The 20,385-nt window shown below is 46.4% G+C and overlaps 1 pseudogene; it reads right to left on the minus strand.

The window, feature by feature from the left end:
• Positions 1-1,675: 1,675 nt before the first annotated feature.
• LOC146177299 (uncharacterized) lies at positions 1,676-14,513 on the minus strand (annotated as a pseudogene).
• Positions 14,514-20,385: the final 5,872 nt, after the last annotated feature.

Consider the following 20,385-nt stretch of genomic DNA (forward strand, 5'->3'; position numbering starts at 1 on the left):
AGCAAGATTCTGGATGAGAGGCCGGACTGCAGTTTTACAAGTGCACTCCGCTGCCATCAGTCGCAAGTACCGACAGGATATGCCCTCCCATATCGTCCCACCCAACCACCATGGACGATGGATAAACCTTTGGTGCACCTTCGTGTTCCCAGAATACAAAAGAAATCAATGGTACCAATTAGTGAACTCAAACTATTTACTCTGGCACACAGCTGGTCAGAATATCCCAATTATATTCACGTATACACCGATGGATCTGTGTCAGCACAGGCATCCGCTGCAGCTGTAGTCATGCCAGCTCAGAAAACGACTCTGCATTTCCCTTTGGGACATACCTCTACATCAACTGCTGCCAAACGTGTAGCCATTCGGGAATCTATTTCCTATATATGTGAGGAATCACCTGAAAAATGGTGTATATTCGCGGACTCGAAGACTGCATTACAAATTTTCGAAAACTTCTTACGCCACACTGCCTATCAGTCCCTGGCACTAAACATTATGGAGCTCATCACGTCTGCCCAGCTGCAAGGCCACATGATAACTTTTCAATGGATCCCTGCCTACTGCGGCCTCCATGGGAATGAGCAGGCCGATGTCGAAGCGAAAAGCGCACTCATCAATGGCTTCCAAACAGCTGTGCCTTTTTCAAAAGCGGATACGACGTGTCTTCTAAAGAGTCGTATGAATATTGCTACAGCAGCTTACTGGGCTCAACCATACGCCCGACACATCCGTCCAAGAAGGCTCGATCGAACATTTAAATTTAATGTTCCGCGTGATATTCCGCGTCATCAGGCATGCTTGATACATAGACTTCGTTTAAACGAGGCTTTCACGCGCAAGTACTTACATTTAATTGGACAGATGGACTCAACGGAATGTTCAACTTGTGGCATCCCAGAGACTGTGGACCATGTATTATTGGTGTGCCCAGAGTATGCGAACGAAAGAAATTTGCTAACTGCTTCCTTGAAGCGTTTAGACAAGAGGCCTCTGTCGGAGGAACTGCTGCTGGGCGCTTGGCAGGACAAGTGGAAGGGCGTCCAGGCAGTGCGTGCTCTTTGCCGTTATTTGAGCGCCAGCGGACTTGATTCGCGCTTGTAAAGCAAGCTGCTGTGTCTGTATATATATTTCATATGCCTTCTCCCACATCGTCAACCATCAAGACCTTCTTTCTTCTCTCCTTCCCTTCCCCAGTGCAGAGTCGCAGGCCAGATTTGAATTATTCGGACCAACCTCTCTGCCGTTTCCTTTCAATAAATCCATCTATCTATATCTAATTCTACTTCGAAATGGCCAAAAATTTATAAACTGTCTAATAGTTGAAAATTTCTTTTTGAATTTAAAGAACGTCACCACATTCGATTTGAATTCAAACCGCTTAAAAACAAATTAAATTTTGCATTATATGGAATATTATAAAATAGTAAATATAACATAAGCTCGTGGTTTCTAGCTAAAGAGTTGCCTAGGCCTTTCTCTTAATGAGTAAGCATCGGACATTCAAATAACTATTCGCTACATTTAGTCACATATCATCCGCAACGACATGAGTCGCCCCTTTCTGCATTCGAATTCAATGACTGAAAAAGCACAGGAGCCAGAGGGTTTCTGAGTGACCACTGGAGCAAAATGGTAACTACAACAAGGAGTTTATTTAAATGCCTGAAAACTACGGTACAGGAGGCTTCCGCAAGTGGAGCAACTTGACTCTTGCTGTGCGTGATGCTGCTGATGGGCGTATATAGACTTTTGAGTACAGCCCGTTGGGATGAAGACGCCCGTACTCCTTCCTGAGATACCAGTAAAAATCTTCGACAGCCTCGAAGTTGGACTCCGTGTCGCTTGGGATCCGTGAAACCAGGGTATTATTAGGCTCGCCGAAGTCATGTCGACCGTCGCAAAAGGACGAAGACTGCTTTAGATAGCGGACCTGGTCAGGATGCGCGGCATAGAAGAGAGGCTGGACCTGCTGGTCTGCCTTGTGATGTGGGGTCTCGCCGGCTCCAGTCACTTTCGAATATCTTTGCAGCCCCTTTTCGACAGCGCTGAGAAGTGCGGCCTGGAAAGGAAAACCAAAGCATTAAATATTGCAATAAATGCCGCATTATAGCTCCACAACGTTTAAATATGGTTGCGAGAACTTTGACGTAAGAAATGATCAAACCGCAAAAACAGTGCGGGAGGCTAACAGCGCCGCGGCTCCTATCGTGCTGATTTAAAACTTTTCCCCTGGCCCCGCATTTATTTTATAAACGTTTTCCGAGAGAATTTGACGCGTAGCCTATTCTGCCATCACGAAGACATCCATGAAGAGCGCACTAATACTAGCTCTACGATGTTATGCAAGCATTAGTTCCGGTCATTAAATCGCTAAGGAGTACGCAACTTAAAGTTTGACAGGGGAAGAGAAAATGACTAAAAAACGAGCTTACCTCGTTTGCTGAACCGCATATCGTATCTTGTGCCGAAAGGCATTCTCACGCTACATAGTGAGCAGCAGGGAATAAATAACAAACAACAAGCGCAGGAGCCAGAGGATTCCCGAGAGAACACAGGACACAGGAGCAAAATGACAAGTAAAAAAAAGAGTTTAATTATATGCGTGAAAACTACGGTACAGCGGGCTTCTGCAAGGGGAGCATCTTGACACTTGGTGTGCGTGCCGCTGCTGAGGGTTGTGTATGGGCTTTTGAGTGCAAGCCGTTTCGGTGAAGGCGTCCGTACTCCTTCCTAAAATGCCGGTGAAGGTCCCGAGCAGCTTCGAAATCGGACTTCGCCTAGCTTGCAACCTGTGAATCCAGCGTATTATTACGCCCTCCTAAGTCATGTCGTCCGTCGGAAGACAACGAAGACTGCTTCGTACCGCTGACCTGGTCAGGATCTGTGGCGTGGAAGGGAGGCTGAATCTGCAGGTGGCCTGCCGTGGGATGTGGGGGCTGCCGGCTCCAGCCACACTCGGATATCTTGTTTGTGCTACTGAAAGAAGATGACGAAGACTCCTTCTTAGGACCGGTAAGCGCCAGCAGCTTCGCACAGCAGCAGCGCTTGGACCTTGAGTTAAAACACGTGGCTGATTACCTTGAAGGAAAGACTGCTTCCCCCTCCTGCTGTATTCCGGCGTTAATCATCGTCATTCGCTTGCACAATGTCGTCATGAAGAAATTCACAACCAACAGAAACGTGCAACTTCTTGTTGCACCAAAAAACCTCAGACACGAGATTCTAAAGTCACTGCACGATGAGCCGACCGCAGGGAATCTCGTGTTTGCGTGCACGCTGCACAGGATACAAGAAAAATATTACTGCCCACGGCTGCCTGCCAACGTTGCTCATTATGTGAGAACGTGCCATGAAGGTCAGCGACGCAAGACACCCCCGATGAGACCTGCTGGTCTGCTGAGCCCGATTTTGGCTCCGATTAAGCTATTTCAACAAATTGGGATAGTCCTCCTCGGCCGCTTGCCAACTTCATCAGGGGGGAAAAATGGGTCATCGTGGCAACTGATGTCCCGCTAGGCCGAAGCGAAATCCCTGCCTAACGGTACCGCAGCAGAGGTCGCTAAGTTTTTTGTCCAACGAAATAATTCTCCTGCGAGACGGCGGTTCTTAAGTGCTCATCACGGTCAAAGGAACTGCATTTACGTCAGTTCTCAAACAGGCCATCCTGCACTACAGTCAAAAGAGCCGCCGTAGGACAACTGCCTACTATCCCCAGACCAAATGACTTACGGAGCGCCTCAACAAATCGATCGCAGACATGACCGCCATTTAAGTACGTGGCAGCCGAACACAAGTCCTGGGGCGCCACCCTGCCGTACGTGCTCTTCGCGTATAACACGGCAGTCCAGAAGACGACCAAAGCAACCACTTTCAAGCTTGTGTACGGCGGGGAGCCCACGACGACGCTCCACGCATTGCTGCCACATGTAACCAACAAGGACAACTTTGACGTCGCCGCCTATTTGCAGCGTGCAGAGGTAGCCCGACGACTTGCATGGCTACGTAATTAATACAAACAGAGCACCGACACCCGAAGATACAACTTACGACGACGCAACGCAAAGTACAAGCCAGGAGATCAACTGTTGGTTGGGACTCCATTTCACCGCCGCGGACTAAGTAAAAAGTTACTGCATCGATATTTTGGGACATAAAATTTTTCGCCATTCCCGACGGTACGACAGCGTCACACCGGCGACGCGCGCGCCTAGAAATCATACATATTTTTGTCTGAAGCATTATTATGCGCGTTAAAGAATCCCTGGTGTTTAAATGTTGAGGTTACTTTGTTTATTTTGGAAGAAATAACATCGAGGCATTTTTTTTTTTAAGGAGGAAGTAATGTCGCGAAACCTTCAAATCTGTATTGGTTTTTTTTAGCAGCCACCGGCGTGCGGCCTTATCACTCTTGTTCTGGCACGCATATCAAATTTGTATCCTTTTTTAATGCTCGATTTCGCGTGACGCACCTTAATAAGTTTCTTTGTCGCGCAAGATGCGGCGAGATCTATCTCGAAGATTCCAGGCATTGGTGTATGTTTCTACAATATTCCAGGTTGTGCTAGTTACAGTTTGCGATGTTATATAGTTGGTTCTGAGCCGCCTTTAAATTGAGCATTGACGTGTGTGACAGACATTCTTTGTTCGACGACCGCCGTGCACGACTGTTGCTATCGCAGCCGCCAAATAACTTAGTTCATTACTGGGCGTATGTCATCCCGATAACAAGTTTCTTCAGCGCACTCCCAGACTTTTCATTTGTTGTCACCGGCCTTATCACCACAGTGACAATATTTATGCGCAGCCGCAGGTCGGCGCTTACCGCGCAGTGGCGCGTCGACTGCAAATGGGTGGGTGTTACTGTTTTTTTTTTCATCTGCCGGTCTCTTCCACATCGCGCAGACTTTGAAGATAATTTGAACTGTCACTCATGATGCCGATTAGTTTTCATAACATCAGTGCTGGCATGAGGTATAATGATAGTGAGAACAGACGCACATGAGCACCTTAACCGCCAACCGTACTAGTCAGAACAGGACGCAAAGATAGCGTCGGCTGCGTACCGACATCAGCTCTGAAGTCATGTGAATACCCCCTATATAGGATCAATGTGCTTCATCATGCATGAGCACATATTAAAACAGCTTGCAAAGCAAAGGCCGGGTAAATAAAAAAGAAAAAAAAACAGCGATTAATATTTGAAAGTGATTGTTCGCTCGATGCAGCATGCCCACAAAAAGCAGGGCTCAAAAATGAGTTAGTCATTTAGCGCCTGCAGGCACCTGGCGCGTATGCACATTAATTTCTCATAAAATGCTGCAGCATCATCAATGATTTCGCTTCTGCACAAAGGCCAATTGTAACTTTATCCTTGAGCCCAGCGTAGGAAGATACGGCAGGAGCTGAAAAAAAACAAAAACAAATCGCCGCCGCGAACATCGCCAATTCTCCCGGCGACGCATTAGCAGCTGCAGCTCGTATCTCGGAAGGAATTTTGAGAACGACCGCTAGGCGGACAAAGGTGGCGCTACGATCGACAGCGACATGGGGCGTAAGCAAAAACGCAGGGTGCCTACACTGCACCAAGCGACGCCGCTTTCGAAACCAGTTCGCGTGTGCCAATATTGTGAAGCGTAATATTTGCTTGTGCGTAGAAATAGCTTCGTGCATGCTTGAGGAGTAGTTCAGCACTTTACTAGCTGATTACTGCTGGAATTGCCTGGCGAAGAGTGCTGCTTGGCTTCCTTTTCCGTGGCCTCAACAGTGCTCGGCTACGGTGGGCGACTGTAGCAACGTTCTACTGTAGTGATTCATTAATATAAATGAAAATGAAAAATCACCATTAATAAGGATGAGTATTATATAGTCAATACTGTCCAACTTCCGGGCCTATTCTCAGCGCACGCAAGGACGATGATATGAATGATTAGAAGTGTTTTTTGCATATGACGACTATTTTGATGGGTACGTTTTCTGCTGCTCCAAGCAGCTTCACTCTAAAGAACAATATTACCAGCATCTGTGCTAAACTAGAAATTATATTTCTAGCTCAATGTACCTGCAACTAAAGTCATAAAAATTCACTGAAAAATGAGAACTCAATCTTCTAGTTGTTTGTAACATTCGCCTAGCGCGCACTGCCAACTCGTTTTATCCGGCTCGATAAAAGTCTGTTTAATCGCACACGTGGCAATTGTCATTCACAGGTTAATATATACATGAAGGCTCGTAGGAATTCTCTAATTGTTGTTTATTTGCTATGAGCGCAAATGCAATGTTCTCCACGATGATGTCCACAATTGTTTGCAGAGCAATTTGCGTGATCTGCTTAGCATTGTTTAATATATTGGCAAACATTTTATTCAAATGCGCGTAGTCCTATTCTGCCTATTTTTCCTCCCTCGTAGCCAATTTCACTTCGGGACAATAAATTCAATGTACAGTATATACCGTAATTAAATATCTTACTCGATCAGAGCTGGTTGTACGTGGATAATTCTTTCGTTATGATCTTAGTCACATTTAAAACGAAAATTCAATAGTCTGAGAAATAGAGCTGCTAGACTTTTCCCAGATCCTAAAGATATTCGCCCGAAATCGAGACCGTTGATGAAGAGTCACTGGTTGAAATTCGGGAGAGTAAAAACAAAGAAAACCCATTTCAGAACTCTGGGCCTGTTTCTGCAATATTGCGCTGGAGTGACCGCTCAAGGTAACTGCTGTTACCTTCACAGCAGTTTTTGTGTCTCTTTCTGTACAAAAATATGCGCGGGCAGTACTGGAGATGAATGGAACTCACAGGGCGGTTTACTAGCTGCGTTGGATTAAGATCATACGCACACGGATTATCGCGTCTAAATGTCTTAAGGCCTGGTATTATATACAAAAAACCTGCATAAGCGGCAGGCGTTTCTTATTGCGCTATTCATCGTGTGGCCGAAAAGCAATAACGACAATTATGAGTTGTAAACGAACCAATCAAGTTTCAGTGCAGAAGTGCAACGCACGTGAGCTGCCCAGGCAATCCGTCGCCGAAGGGACTACAATTGTCGCGCTCAATGCCTCTTTCGTTCGCTCTCATCTCTGTCCGACCGCAAGAAGTAAGTGAAAACAGGTACCATTTTCTTTTTTGTGCCTTGTAGCGCAACCAACCGCACCACAGCTTGCAGGAATGTCGGGAAGGAATTTTGCCCGAAAACGCAGCAAGCGGCAGCCATCCAATGCAGACGGCCCATGCTTTTGCCAAAACCACAAAAGTCACTGCTGTCGCCAGCGCCGCCGTATCTCCACTGACGTCACGGACTGACGCGTGCCTATAGGCAGAACACGGGGTGTATAATAAATATGTTTCTTCAGTATGCATTTATTAGCCTGGAAGCATTGATCACGTGGAGTCAAAAAGAAAGAAACGCGGTAGTACCAGAAGGAACTAAATGCGGGGTCGATGATTAGTCAGCACCTAAAGCAGCTTCGGTGCAGACGCATCTTTCTTAAAAAGGTACAGATATTCCAAAAGGTCCTTATAAGGAATATATCTGCAGGGGAACAATTTTCAAAAGCTTTCCACATAGGGGGGGGGGGGGAGGAGAAGGACAAATAAACTGAATAACGTGACAGTGAATCACACAAAAATGTTCAAGGGCCTACTAAAGTAGAAAGTGAAACGTGTTTAGATTAACATGTGAAGCCTAGGCTATTGCGGGGCATAAGCTCCACAAGCATAAGCACCGCAATCAGTTGTTACTATCTCTTATGGACATGCCATACAATCCCGAAAACCATAGACGTATGTGGGCTGGAAACTGTTGATGGGTACCGTCCGATGTCCTTATGCAACGTGGATTATGAGATATTTGCAAAGGTTATTTCTTCTCGTCTGCAGCTTGTGTCATTAGTCTCTTCACCGCGCAACGTTCCTATCGGCCCGCGCGTTGCCTCCCGCAACCTCCTGATAACTTAAATACTCTCTTTATTTCTCCGACCACGAAGTTTCCTTCATGACTGTCAAGAACTGTTACTTTAGTGTTTCTTGAAGGAATGTGTGTGAAAAATAAAATAGTTGTCTGTAATTGTACATACATGTCTTTCTAGAAATATTTGCCTCTATCTATCGAAAAAGGTGAAGCAGCTGATGAGCTGCGCTCTAATTTCGCGCCTAATCGTCGGTAAATTGTGTATGTATTTTTTCACTCGACCTACTTTCTTCTCTCCCACTCTCACCCTCCCGAGCTTTTCTTCTTTGGAAGCAAAAGCGTATACAAACCCCTGCCAGGGATGATCGCACTGCTCAAACGAAGACAAGTACCTGTGTGGAAATGTTGGCTTAATCAGCGAACAGAGGCTTCCTCCCCTTTACCCTTGTTCAATGCTTTTGATACTGTTTAGCTCATCTTCTTCCCCTCGTTCTACCTGGATCCACAGTTAGAGTTTGTCACTAAAGATGTTGACTGTTACATAACTAAACAGTGCCCAGTATGCCTTGAGGGCAGTCGACGGTCGTGGTCACAGACCAAGGAGCGGGAACATAATTGCCTATTATAGCAGAAGGCTGAGAGGCACTTAGGAGCATAACCATTATATACTTCGTCTCACAAGATGTTTGCAGCATTACGAAAGGCAGAGGAACCCCGGTGCAATCAGGATCATGAGCACTACAATAGGCAATTGTGCTTCTACGCGCCTCTATAGCCCCTAAAATTGGTGGTGTTGACAGTACGAGCGCATTTCGTTATTAGAGTGTGCAGGGGCGAGAGACACTTAGGAGCACAATTGCAAGGGCTGTTCTGTTTTTCGTTGTGCTGCAGATATTTTGTGAGATGAAGTATAGCTCATATGGTCCTGGATGACCCAGGGTTTCCTTGTCTTTCGCAGTTTTGCACTTTGTGATACGAAGAGTCTGCAGCAAGGGTGAGACGATATGGGGTTTCGCCATCATCTGGCGTGTTTTGTTAGGAGTAGGGGTGGAGTGAGGTGAAGCGGGAAGTTGATGATGCAGCCCACCCTCCTTGCGATGGGGATAAAGGCGTCAAAGCCCGTCAGCTGTACTCTCCTTCCTAGGCTTTTGTGTAGAGCGATACAAATACTGCAGCGGACACCCTGGGCTCGCTTGATCTCGCGCGATCGATCAATGCTGTGACGGCGAGAACTACTTATTCATCAGGCTTAACAGCTGAAAAGCTGCCGTTTTATCGAAACAACTAAAATATTTTGCTTCTTGGAGCTATGGGTGTGGGTAAAATTGGCCAAACGGAAACCGAATGCAACCATTCAGAACACAACATCGCGTTGAGAGATTAGCGACGAAGTTGTCATCGCAGTGAAGCGGGCGGGCATGGCACCGCCATGTTGTCCTTTTCGCGTATGTATACGCCAGCAAATCGAAGGCGTCGACGTGAAAATTACACTCTCACGTACGTCCATGACATTCACGCAGACCCTTCACGTTCTGCGCATGCGCAGCGGTCACTCGTAAGATCTCACGTAAGTGAAAATAAAATTCCACATAGTATGGGCACATGATCTGGCTAGCCCTGAGGATTCCGAGGTGCATGAAAACGGAGCAGCGGCGAACGTTGTTCATGTATTCGATTTCTCTTTATTCCGCAATGAAAGCTCGGACAGCAGTGACAACTTCCGTGAACCCGGAAGAGGATGCGACCAGATGGCTGCGGCGGGTATACGGTGCTCTTGGATTACTCTGGAAAACATATCTCCCTGAACCCTCGATTTTTATTTTAATGCATATGTGACCTAAACATAGCGCTCGAGTGTTTACGAATAATCTTTCTTGGAAGACCCATGTTAACTACATAGCATTCAAAGCCAATCGCATGCTTGGGTATTTAATACGGAACTTTTCACTTGCACCATCTTCATTGAAAAAACTATTGTATACTACGTATATGTCCGACCGAACCTTGAGTACGCTTCTTCCATATGAGACCCCCCGGCATCAATTCATTAAATAACTCACTGGAGAGTGTACAAAAACGGTCAGCTTGTTTTATCATCAAGTATCATCGTACTGCAAGCGTCACTAACATGAAGCTAAGTCTAAACCTGCCGCTCCTCACTGTCCGTCGAAAGATTTCCCGTATCTGCCTCTTTCATAGGATTTATCACCACAACGGCCTTCTCAGATCGAGCCTTCTTATACACGCCTGTTATGTTTCTGCATGTGTCGATCATCGCTACAAAGTTGCTATACCTCGCCAAAACACGATGACGTATGGACACTCATTTTTACCAAGAACATGACATGACTGGAACAACTTACCTGCTGACCTGGTCGCTATCACCTACAACCATCGCTTTCGCATTTCGCCTAATAACTTACTGTGAAACGTTTACTGCTCGCACATCCCGTTCATTTTTTGTGAACTTCATTCCTAGATACATTGGTACAGAAACAACTGATCGTACAACAACCTGTTCCGGTCAATTTACCTGATATTTTGCAACTTACAAGTGTGTTTAAAATAAGTGCAGTTGTGTTGTTTATCGTTGTTCTTTCCCCCTATTTCTCTCCTTCAATCCAATTCAACTGTATCATTTGTACCTTTGCTCCTCGCCTCTACACAGCTTTTGTAAGTCCTGGGGGTAAAATAAATACATAAATAAAGAAATCTCCTACTCAACGACGAATATTTTAGACTAAGTGTATCCAGAATAAGCGCTGAGAGGCAAAAAAAGAAAACTCACTAAAGCAGTGCGTAAGAGCTCTAATGTCCCCTCGTTATATTTTGAACATTGGAATCAGTTGTGGGGGCATGTGCTTTGTTGGTCTTGTATCTCGTGGGCAGCTTTTCAATAACTATTTTTTTACTTGTACACTACCGGAAATATCTGTTTGTGTCAGAGCGATAATGCAAGTTTACCGCCTATCCGGGGAACCTGCCAGTTTAATTCAGTCACTGCACCGTAGGTGTATTATGTTTATAGATGCTAACACGAAAAACAGGCACGACAGCGATGAGACGCGGTCTAAGGAGAGTCAGCTGCGCACGTGGGTGTCGACCTTTGTCAACAGGCACGGCGCACAATGGGAAAATGTACCATCTTTGTGCAAACGAAATATTCATCTAATGCGGTAGCCATGATGCATCGAAATTCCGACTCTCCGGTTTCGCGAAATCGCTGCGGCCACTGATTATTATCACCGCTTCGAGTCAGGCCACGGAGTCTTTAGACCCGTTTCTTGACCGCGACTGGAGCAGCTCAAATCAACGCAGCGGCCCATCCAAAGGAGCTTTTATATGCGACGTATTATCTTTTTACTGCCGCAGGCGAGAACCGTCTGAAAAATGTGTGATGCACGCGAATTCCCAGCGGCAATCTGAATTCGCCGCGCAAAGAAAGCATTCTAGCAGAGGCGTTTGTTTGCTACTTAAATGCACTGCAAATATGCGGCCGGCGGCGTGGTTTGGGGATATGTCGGCGGCAGTGCACAGTGCCTCTAATACATTAAGAAACGTTACATTCGCCGGTAACAATACTGCGGGAGTGAGTTGCAAGGCACTGCTACAGTAACCATATTTTCGTGAACACGCCTCCCGGAGCCCTATCCTCGACACACATGGCCGCCCTTCGGCGCATTTTTGTTTCTCTGATTAGTTGTCACAAAAGTCACGTGCTTAAAATTTGTGGCGCGAAATTACGGTCTGTCGAAACGACTTTTTGGGTGACGTAAAAATGACGTGAACTTGAAAACTTATTTTTAACAGCGCTATTCATGATGTCTGGATGGTATTTATAAGTAATTGTGGAGGAAAAACAGAGGTATATAGGATCGAAAGGAAAGCACTTACGCTTGTATTACGAATAGGCTGAAATCAACTGCCCACTGTCAAGAGCCACTTTTGAAATCTAATTGGATGACGTTGTTTGGCAGGAAATACGTCATGCATAAACATTTCATGATTAAGTCAAAATGACGTTCCATTACATAAAGGATGTTCTGCAATTGCTGTAAACGCCCGCACACATGCGCTCACACACGCTGCGTTACTTTGGCGAAAACATTCCGTCGATAGTTCCGCTAGCTCCAACGCCCAACGTAAATGGCGGCGGCCAGCGCGCCTCGACGGGCCCGGCGTAGAGATGGTGCCTTTTCCATTCAAGCGTCGCGCCGCCGACCGCGTCGACCCACAACGCATCGCGCAGAGAAAGACGGCGGACCGGACAGCCGGGTAAACATCGTGAGTGGCGCGAGTGGCACAAACATTGACCTCGCTTCGGGCAGCTTGGTGGAGAGGTTTAGCGAAGCCAGTGGCTGACTTATTGCGCTGGGAATCCACCTTTTGCGTGATCACTTTTGAGTGGCGCGTGATCCAAAGTGTGAGGTCGTCAGCATAAATGCTGTGATGCAGGTGGGGGATGTCGGCCAGTAGCTTCGGCAGGCCTATCAGTGCGACGTTAAAAGATGCCACCCATTTCGCAGAACAGCCTGAGCAAGCCCGCCAGCTGGCCCGCTTGCACATCAAGGAGCAGCATGCCACCGACGCTCGATATTATAACCCTCGGCATAGGGAAGTCATCTTCGAACCAGGGGACCGAGTGGGAGTGTGGACCCCCGTGCGCCACAAAGGCTTGTGTGAAAAACTGCTTCACCGTTATTTTGGACCCTATAAAGTCCTGCGCCGCTTAAACAGTGTTAACTACGAAGTTGTTCCAGATGGAAATGTGACCGTCAATGTTCGGCGTCAGCGACCTGAAATTGTGCGCGTGGTGCGCTTAAAGCCGTACTTTTCACGTGACTGAGCGCTGTGTCAACGTCGCGTTTTGTAACCTTGAAGCTGCAAGTAAGACCTTGACTTATTGTACAGTTCACCTCACCCCTAATCTATTTTCTCTTATCACCTTGACATCGGGACGATGTTTCCCTTTTGCAGGGGGAAATATAGCCACGTACCTAGCGCCGCGCGGCCGCTGTGCTTGGTTCCGACGACGACGAAGCGGTTGTTGGCTCGAGAGGCGCGCTGGTGCTGGACACTGTCATCGGAGCTAGAAGCAAATCTGACTCTCGGGTCTTACCTTCACGGTACCGTGGACCTTCACGGCTCCCTGTGGCTTGAGTCATCACTATGTAATTATTCTTCGATCAGCTTGAAACTCTCATCGCTGGTTCGGCTTAGCCTCCAGCCAGCCAGCTATGTCCACATCCCTTCGAGGTTGGTGATGCCCAAAACACGTGAAATAAAGTAACAGATGTGACCCGTATTGCTTTTTGTGCTCAGTGCGGAAACAAAAATTTTGGGCGAGACCCAATTGGGACACAGCGTTTCCGAAGCACTAATGACTATGAAGCGCCGCTTGTCGGGGCACAGTAAAGGCGTAGCACTGTCAGCTGTCGCCAAGACGGAGTTATTGACTGCATTCCTGAACACCACCTCATCCTTGCACTGCCTCAGAATGCTGTAGATGTCATTGACAACACGCTCCACAGAACGGGTTTCCCAAATACGAACGCCTTCGTCATCTTCACCGTCGCTCTCACGAGTGCCTTGTTGCACCTCGTGAGCCTTTCTCCAGTCTATGTACTGTATTGAGGCAAACTGAATGGCGAGGTGGTTAGGAGGCCAGGACTTCATGAAGTTTACAGGAATGACAAACTTCCCTATGTAATCCGCAAGCTTCACCTCTTTGTTGGTGTACGTAGTGTTCCCATATCTCGCAGTGACTAATGGAACAAATATGGTGCAGTTTTGAATGGCGTCATTGAGTTTGTTTTGCCAGTCATCGCCAGGAACGATGTCATCTTGGTCCAAGAATACTTTTGCTCCCAGAACTTCTAGCTGAGTTTTCAGCTTTTTTGCATGCTCATCTGCTTCGCTACGTGCATAACTTATGACAATGTCCTTCTTTGAATCCTGCTGAATTGTGAATCCAGTACTATTTTTTTTTACGCTTTCTGCAGTCCTTGTTTCCACGTAGTGAGTGTTGAGTGTTGAGCACAGGCCAACCATTCCTATCACAGAAGGCAAATTCTCCATCTAAAAGCTGCTCACTTATCTCCGAACGAAGATCTGTCACACTTAAATTTCGATCAGCAAAAATGAAACCAATGACAGGACCACCAGCTTTCTTAATCCCAATACGCCATCGATCAAAGTGCCTCGTAATAAATAGAGCATTTGTGTTTCCTAAAACGTCAGTGGCGTTTATGTGCTCTTCTTGGTGCTTCAACACTGGAATCCTTTCTTGCGTTACAAACAGAAAGTCGTGGTGAAATGTGGGCAGCTCGCGGCCGATGAGTTCCCGCACGCCTTGAAGACTGACGCTCTTATCCGCCAACCTAATCACTCCCAAAACGTCGCTCTTTTGGCTGGCCTGATTAATGTCAGCTTCCCCGATCACGTGAACTCCTACCAGAAGAGAGCACATAATCAGGTGTAGTAGCTTTCCTTGTCGTCCAGGCTGCTCGTAGCGTGCCTGGTGTGAACACCAGTGTTCGCTACGGCCACGAAACGAAGTTTCCAAACAGCCGCGGCTGCCAAAACACCGGCGACATGCGCGTCGACGCGCATGTCGCCCTGGGTTCACCCCTGGGTTCACCCTGGGAAACCCCTGGGTTCACCTGCTTTTAAGTGATTTTTTAAAGTGATTTTTTAAGTGATTTTTTAAAGTAATTTTTATGCAGCAGGTGAACCCAGGGGTTTTTCACGTGACTGTTTCGTTTTCTTCGTGTTTGTTTTTCTGGGCCTTGGAGTAAACGGCTTAGGCTTAGTTGTGAGTCAGCGCATGTACTGTGGCTTTCTTGTTTCTTGTCCCTTGTTTTCGTGTTCGCGCTGTTTATATCCTCATACGGAAATTTTTGTTCTAGCAATATGGTGTCCCCTTCTTGCATTAGGTGGCTTGGGTAATCTTTTCCGAAATCAGTCCAAAGCTGGCGCTTCACCGATAGATAATATCTTAATGTCATGTAACGTCGAAAGGCCTTGGATGGAATAGATAGAGCCGACCAGATATTTAGCGTATATAGCGTCGTTTTTCCGCCGTGCTACGCGATAAGTGCACCTTGCGCGACGCATATTATCCTGCCATTGCTTGAATTTCGACTTTAGTCGAGAGTCATTTGCGCTCAGAAATGAACGTGATGAAAATACCACTATACCATAGCTTGTCAAGACAAAAAATGCACAAATTGAATGCTTGGTCATGTTGGTTGGTTATTATTGGTGCAGCGCTGCGCGGATAGACAAACTATTTTGTGGCGTACGTCGTTTTAGTAATGCTAATGATTTGTATATAATGCATGAAAAGAATACAATACTCATAAAAGAAAGTAGGCAATTTTGAGGGCATTAAATATAAAAGTAAAAAAAAAAATATTGAAATAAACTGGCTTTGGGCTAAGAAGATTATTAGGATAGAACATTTGTGGACCGGGCGGGAATAACCCGTATCTACGCGCCAATGAGTTTAGTTCGGAAAATACTTTCCTTATATCTACGTTAGTACAGACCCCACATGTTGAGAGCTTCTCATAAGTTAAAAATATATTTGCAAAATGTGCGAGATTGTTGTGCCATATATACTAAAAGGACAAGGGCTGTGTCAAAATTTCAGGTGGTCGAGCGCCACACCCAATTAGCTGGAAATGCAATGAATCAAAATATTGTTACGAGGCGGAAAGCCGATGAAGTAAGGAGACAGAACATGACTGATGGCTATGGTAGACGACGTTTAATGAATGATGGTTAACCTAGCGCGAGCACCCCTGCCCACGCAAGTGCCCGCTTCTTTAGTCTCGCCCCTAACACCAACCAGGGCCACCGAGCGATCGTTCCGATCGGTGGACGAAGAAGTCAGAGTTGATTAGATTTATGACATGATGATGATCTTGTGTGGATGTTGAAGAGAGAAGAAAAAGAAATTAATGGCTTGCCGCCTTAATGACCGATAAAGCCTGGCCCACGAAGGTTTACGGCACCAGTCGCAAGCACTTGACGGCTGGGTAGCAGGCACGCATCAAACGGCACAGGCGGAGGCGATGTCTTCCCGTGGAGGGTTGTATCGGGTCACTGGGTTCATCTGGCCGGCGTCATGGGTCAGTCGGATCCTTTGGTCAGGTCTTGCACGAGCTGTGTCTTGTGATGTATCCTCGCGCGTTCGTGACGGCTCGGGTCGATGGGGTCTTAAAGTGGAGCTATAGGCCTTTCTTTATGTCTTGTGGTAAGGACGGGGGACTGGGGGGGGGGGGGGGTGGGGGTGGAGAACGGCGATGTCGCGTCGGGTGCGGCAGGCTGGGGAATCGCCAGGCGATGCATTGTTGGCGCAAGTAGACACAGGGTGCCGAAGCTCCGGGCCAGGATGATAAATGATGATGACGTTTCTCGCGCCTCCAACCAAAATGTTTCGGGGCGGGAAGGCGATGAAGAAAGGAGACAGAACATGACCGATAACATTGTAGATGACGTTTTCTGAATGATGGCGGATGTAGCGCGAGTGCGCCTGCCCACGCCAGTGCTTACTTCTTGTTCCTACCCGTAAGCATCTAGTGTCAACAATGAAAGAAACCAAATATCAGTGGTACTAAAAGATGCAAAGATATCTCAAGCAAAAGCAACACTGTAAAAAAAGCGTCTTTGTAAAACCACTCCTAGTTCGACTGATGGCACGTTTGAGGTGTCCACAGTGAACTAAATTTTCAGTTTTACAAAAGCTCGTTCAGGTACGACATAAACTGTGGCTCATTAGTTAAGCCACTCGGCTAGTAAATGGTGAACCCGGGCTCGAAACCGACATGGCCGATGCGTCGCCGTGATTTGCGTATCAATGCTAGTTAGTGGTCCCCAGGTGATAAAAATTGCTTTATACACTCCACGGCGGAACCTGCCTTCTATTATTTCATTCCCACCTTCCTTCCAGGCTTCCACTGAAAAAGTTTGAGAGATACTGCTTATTACCCGCCCTCTGGCCAAAACTCAGTTTTATTTTTATATGTTTGCTATTTGTTTGATGTATGCAGTTTTATGGCGCATTAACCAAGTATGCCTAGCGCCAAACACAAAGTTAGAAGGTTCCCCCTTGTGTGGTGGGGGGGTTGAGTTTTGGCCGTATTTTCAGTGGTTCTTGGTAACAACGGCCGCTATATGTCGTTCATGAATAAAACAGAAGTAGAGAGCATATCGCATGTGTAGTGTCTTCCAGGTTTGCTTCAAGGTAAATATTTACACGTATATATAGCGTACGGTACCGATTCGTTTTACGAAGTGAAATTGATAGACGTTGAGTAACATTTTCGTAATTTGGTGTAAACTTATGTACCTTGTCAGATATTAAACTCACAGGTAGGCAATATGTAGTTGGGTAGGAAGGAAATAACGTGCATCCAACTATTTTATTAATAATAATAATAATAATTGGTTCACAGGTAGGGAAAGGCGCAGTAACTGTCACACATGCTCTGTGGGCACCCGAACCGCGCCGTAAGGGAAGGGAGGAGGGTGGGAATGAAAGTGGAAAGAGAGAAAGAGGGGCCGCAGTGGAGGGCTACGGAGTAATTTCGACCACCTGGGAATCTTTAACGTGCGCCGACATCGCACAGCACACGACGCCTCTTCGTTTCGCCTCCATCGAAACGCAGCCGCCGCGGTCGGGTTCGAACCCGGGAACTCCGGCACAGTAGTCGGGCGTCTTACCACTGCACCACCCCAGGGGCCAAATTTTTTAAATGTTGCATTACTGCACATTGAATAAAAATAGACAATTTTCAGATCACTTCCGCAGTATTTGCTGAACTCCAATTCGCAGCTCCGATAAATTTCGCCAGGTGGCTTAAGGTACTTGCGGCGTTTGTGAACTACTTCTGCCCACTGGTACATCTCACATTTTGGCAAGCCTGGAAATAACGCAACCAATAGTTGTAGCATAACTCAGGAATTTCTTGGCAATAAATTGGAACATTTCTAAACGGCAATAAAACAAACTGATAGCAAATGCTTTACCGCTTTTCCAAGTAGAGAGATATTATATAGCGATTTGAGGTCAGTTGCCCTCGAACGTCCCTTATTTCAATGCAAGCTCATGTTGCGAAACCCCAAATTACTGCAGTGTTTGAAGTAATAAAACATAATAGTGAACACTTACCCCTGCACTAAAAATCTGCTGCAATAGCGGCCTCCATATGTGACGGTGCGGGCAGAAGTAAACGGACCACGCCGTTTCTTTTTAACATTTTTCAGGGCTTTAATTGAAACTGACAATCGGGGTATGTGCAAACCGCTCGTAGCCGCAAGTACCCTTTTACATGGACATATATTGTTTTCTTATTACCAGTGCAGAAGAAGCTATTTTAATTTGAACGGGAAAGCGTGCCTCATTTGCTTATGCCCGCACCTGTGCCTAATGTCACGGGGGAACGAAGACGAAGAAGTGAAAGGACAGAGATGTGCGTGGGATCGAGATATGACTTCCCACGTCTGGGGCAACCCCGTCCTTTGTGAAGGCTTAATTAACCTCGTTACATCTTGTTGCAGGTGCTCGGAGCGTCCTAATTATCAACGGAGCAACGTGAGCTTCGTCGGAGTCGGCGTCTTGACGGCCTACCACCTCAAGAGGCCGCGATGTCCCTGGACAAAGCAGCCCCACTTAGGGCTACACCCAGAGGTTCCAGGTTGTATTACAAAGAGCCCCGCTCCTTCGCGGGAACAGCTGGTGATGACGTGTGTGAATGGCGCAACTACTGGCACCGATTGAGCCGCTGTAACAAGTGGAAAAATCATGAGCAACTGGCTAATGTCGCTTTCTCGCACACGGCTACCACCCTCACACAGTATGAGAATCAAGAGGACACCATGACATCATTGCCTCGTTTCGTTGAAGAACTGACAAAATGCTGTGGCGATTTTTCGGCGGAATAGGATTGGTTAGTCGGGATCAACTTCCCCATGACACCTGCACACAGTATATTGAGCGGGTACTGAAGCCCTGGAAAGTCGCGTCGGCTCGTTTGTTCGACGATGATAAATGGCACATTTGCTCAATGGTTTCGCTGAGAACATCTGCACATTCCTTATCAGTAAAGAAAGCCTGAACTCAGTCGCGGATAGCATACGGCATTGCCGAACATTTAGAACATGCATATGAGCCGAATAACATCAAAGTTCGGTCGCTTGGATGCAGTGACAAAAGTTGTTGCCATGGAAACTTCAGAAGCCACTGATCTCGCTTGCACTATCCGTAGGATAGTTCGAGAAGAATTTACCCGCTACCAGGCACCTCCTTAAGATCACAAGTCCACATCTACGCGGCGATCGGAAGAGAGGTTTTCCATCAACCCAACGTAGATTAAGGTGCACCACATGTCTATTTATTCTCGACCACACACCGCTCGGAAACCGCACTAGGACCAACGCTACTATGAGCGGCCACCGACCGTTCACGACCAGAACCCACGGCGTGATGCTTTGTATTTTTCATTTTATTTCATTTTATTTATTACATACTGCAGACCCTTGGGTCCAAGCAGAGGGGCATAGTTGAGTACAAAAAAGAGCAAAGAACAACAACAAAAGTCATCAAAATTATACAATATTAATCGCAATGCATAGCCATCTGTAAATTAGTGTTCCAATCTGATATTGTGCGAGGGAAAAAGGAAAACATAAACGTGTTAGTTCGAGCATAATAGGGCATCAGTGAGTCAGGATGATGATGTCTCGTATAGCGTGTTGATGCAGGAGGTATATAAGGGGACTGGTTTATTGGAAGCTTGCTATTTATCTGGAGAGAAAGGAATTCTAGCCTCAGCTGTTTTCTGCGGGATTCAAGAGTGGGAATAGAATTTTCTATCATTGTTTGAGAGGGTGAGTCAAACCTAGCGAATTTATTAAATATGAACCGAACTGATTTTCTTTGTATTTTCTCAAGGTACTTGATATCTGACTTAGTGTGAGGATCCCATGCTATGCATGCATACTCTAGCTTAGGTCTAATGAAAGAGATGTAAGAGAGTAACTTTACGGAAGAGGGTGCATTTTTTAGTTTGTGTCTCAAGAAACAGAGTTTGCGGAAGGCAGAGGAGCAGATAGTGTTAATATGTAAGCTCCAGGACAGAGTAGAAGTTAAGGTAACACCCAAGTATTTATAGCCCCTGACGGGGCTATATATACAGTAGCCCCGTCAGGGGCTATTGCAGGAGTGGGGAAAAGTAAAGCATATTCAACTCTCAACAGCAAGCAAACAGTACAATGAGTTAGCGGTAGAGTCAGGAGTTAGCAGCAATCAATCAACAGCCAAACAGCCAAAGTCATACAGCTTAACAATAAACAACATAATCAGGAATTTCCAACAATGCTCAGAAAGTGTTCTAATGGCAACGAGCGGATTTGACCGGGCAGAGAATTCCAGCTCTCAATGACACGACGGAAGAAGCTA

This window comes from Amblyomma maculatum, chromosome 10 (genome assembly GCF_055883805.1).
Source record: "Amblyomma maculatum isolate TAMU_Amacu chromosome 10, ASM5588380v1, whole genome shotgun sequence".
Lineage (NCBI taxonomy): Eukaryota > Metazoa > Arthropoda > Arachnida > Ixodida > Ixodidae > Amblyomma > Amblyomma maculatum.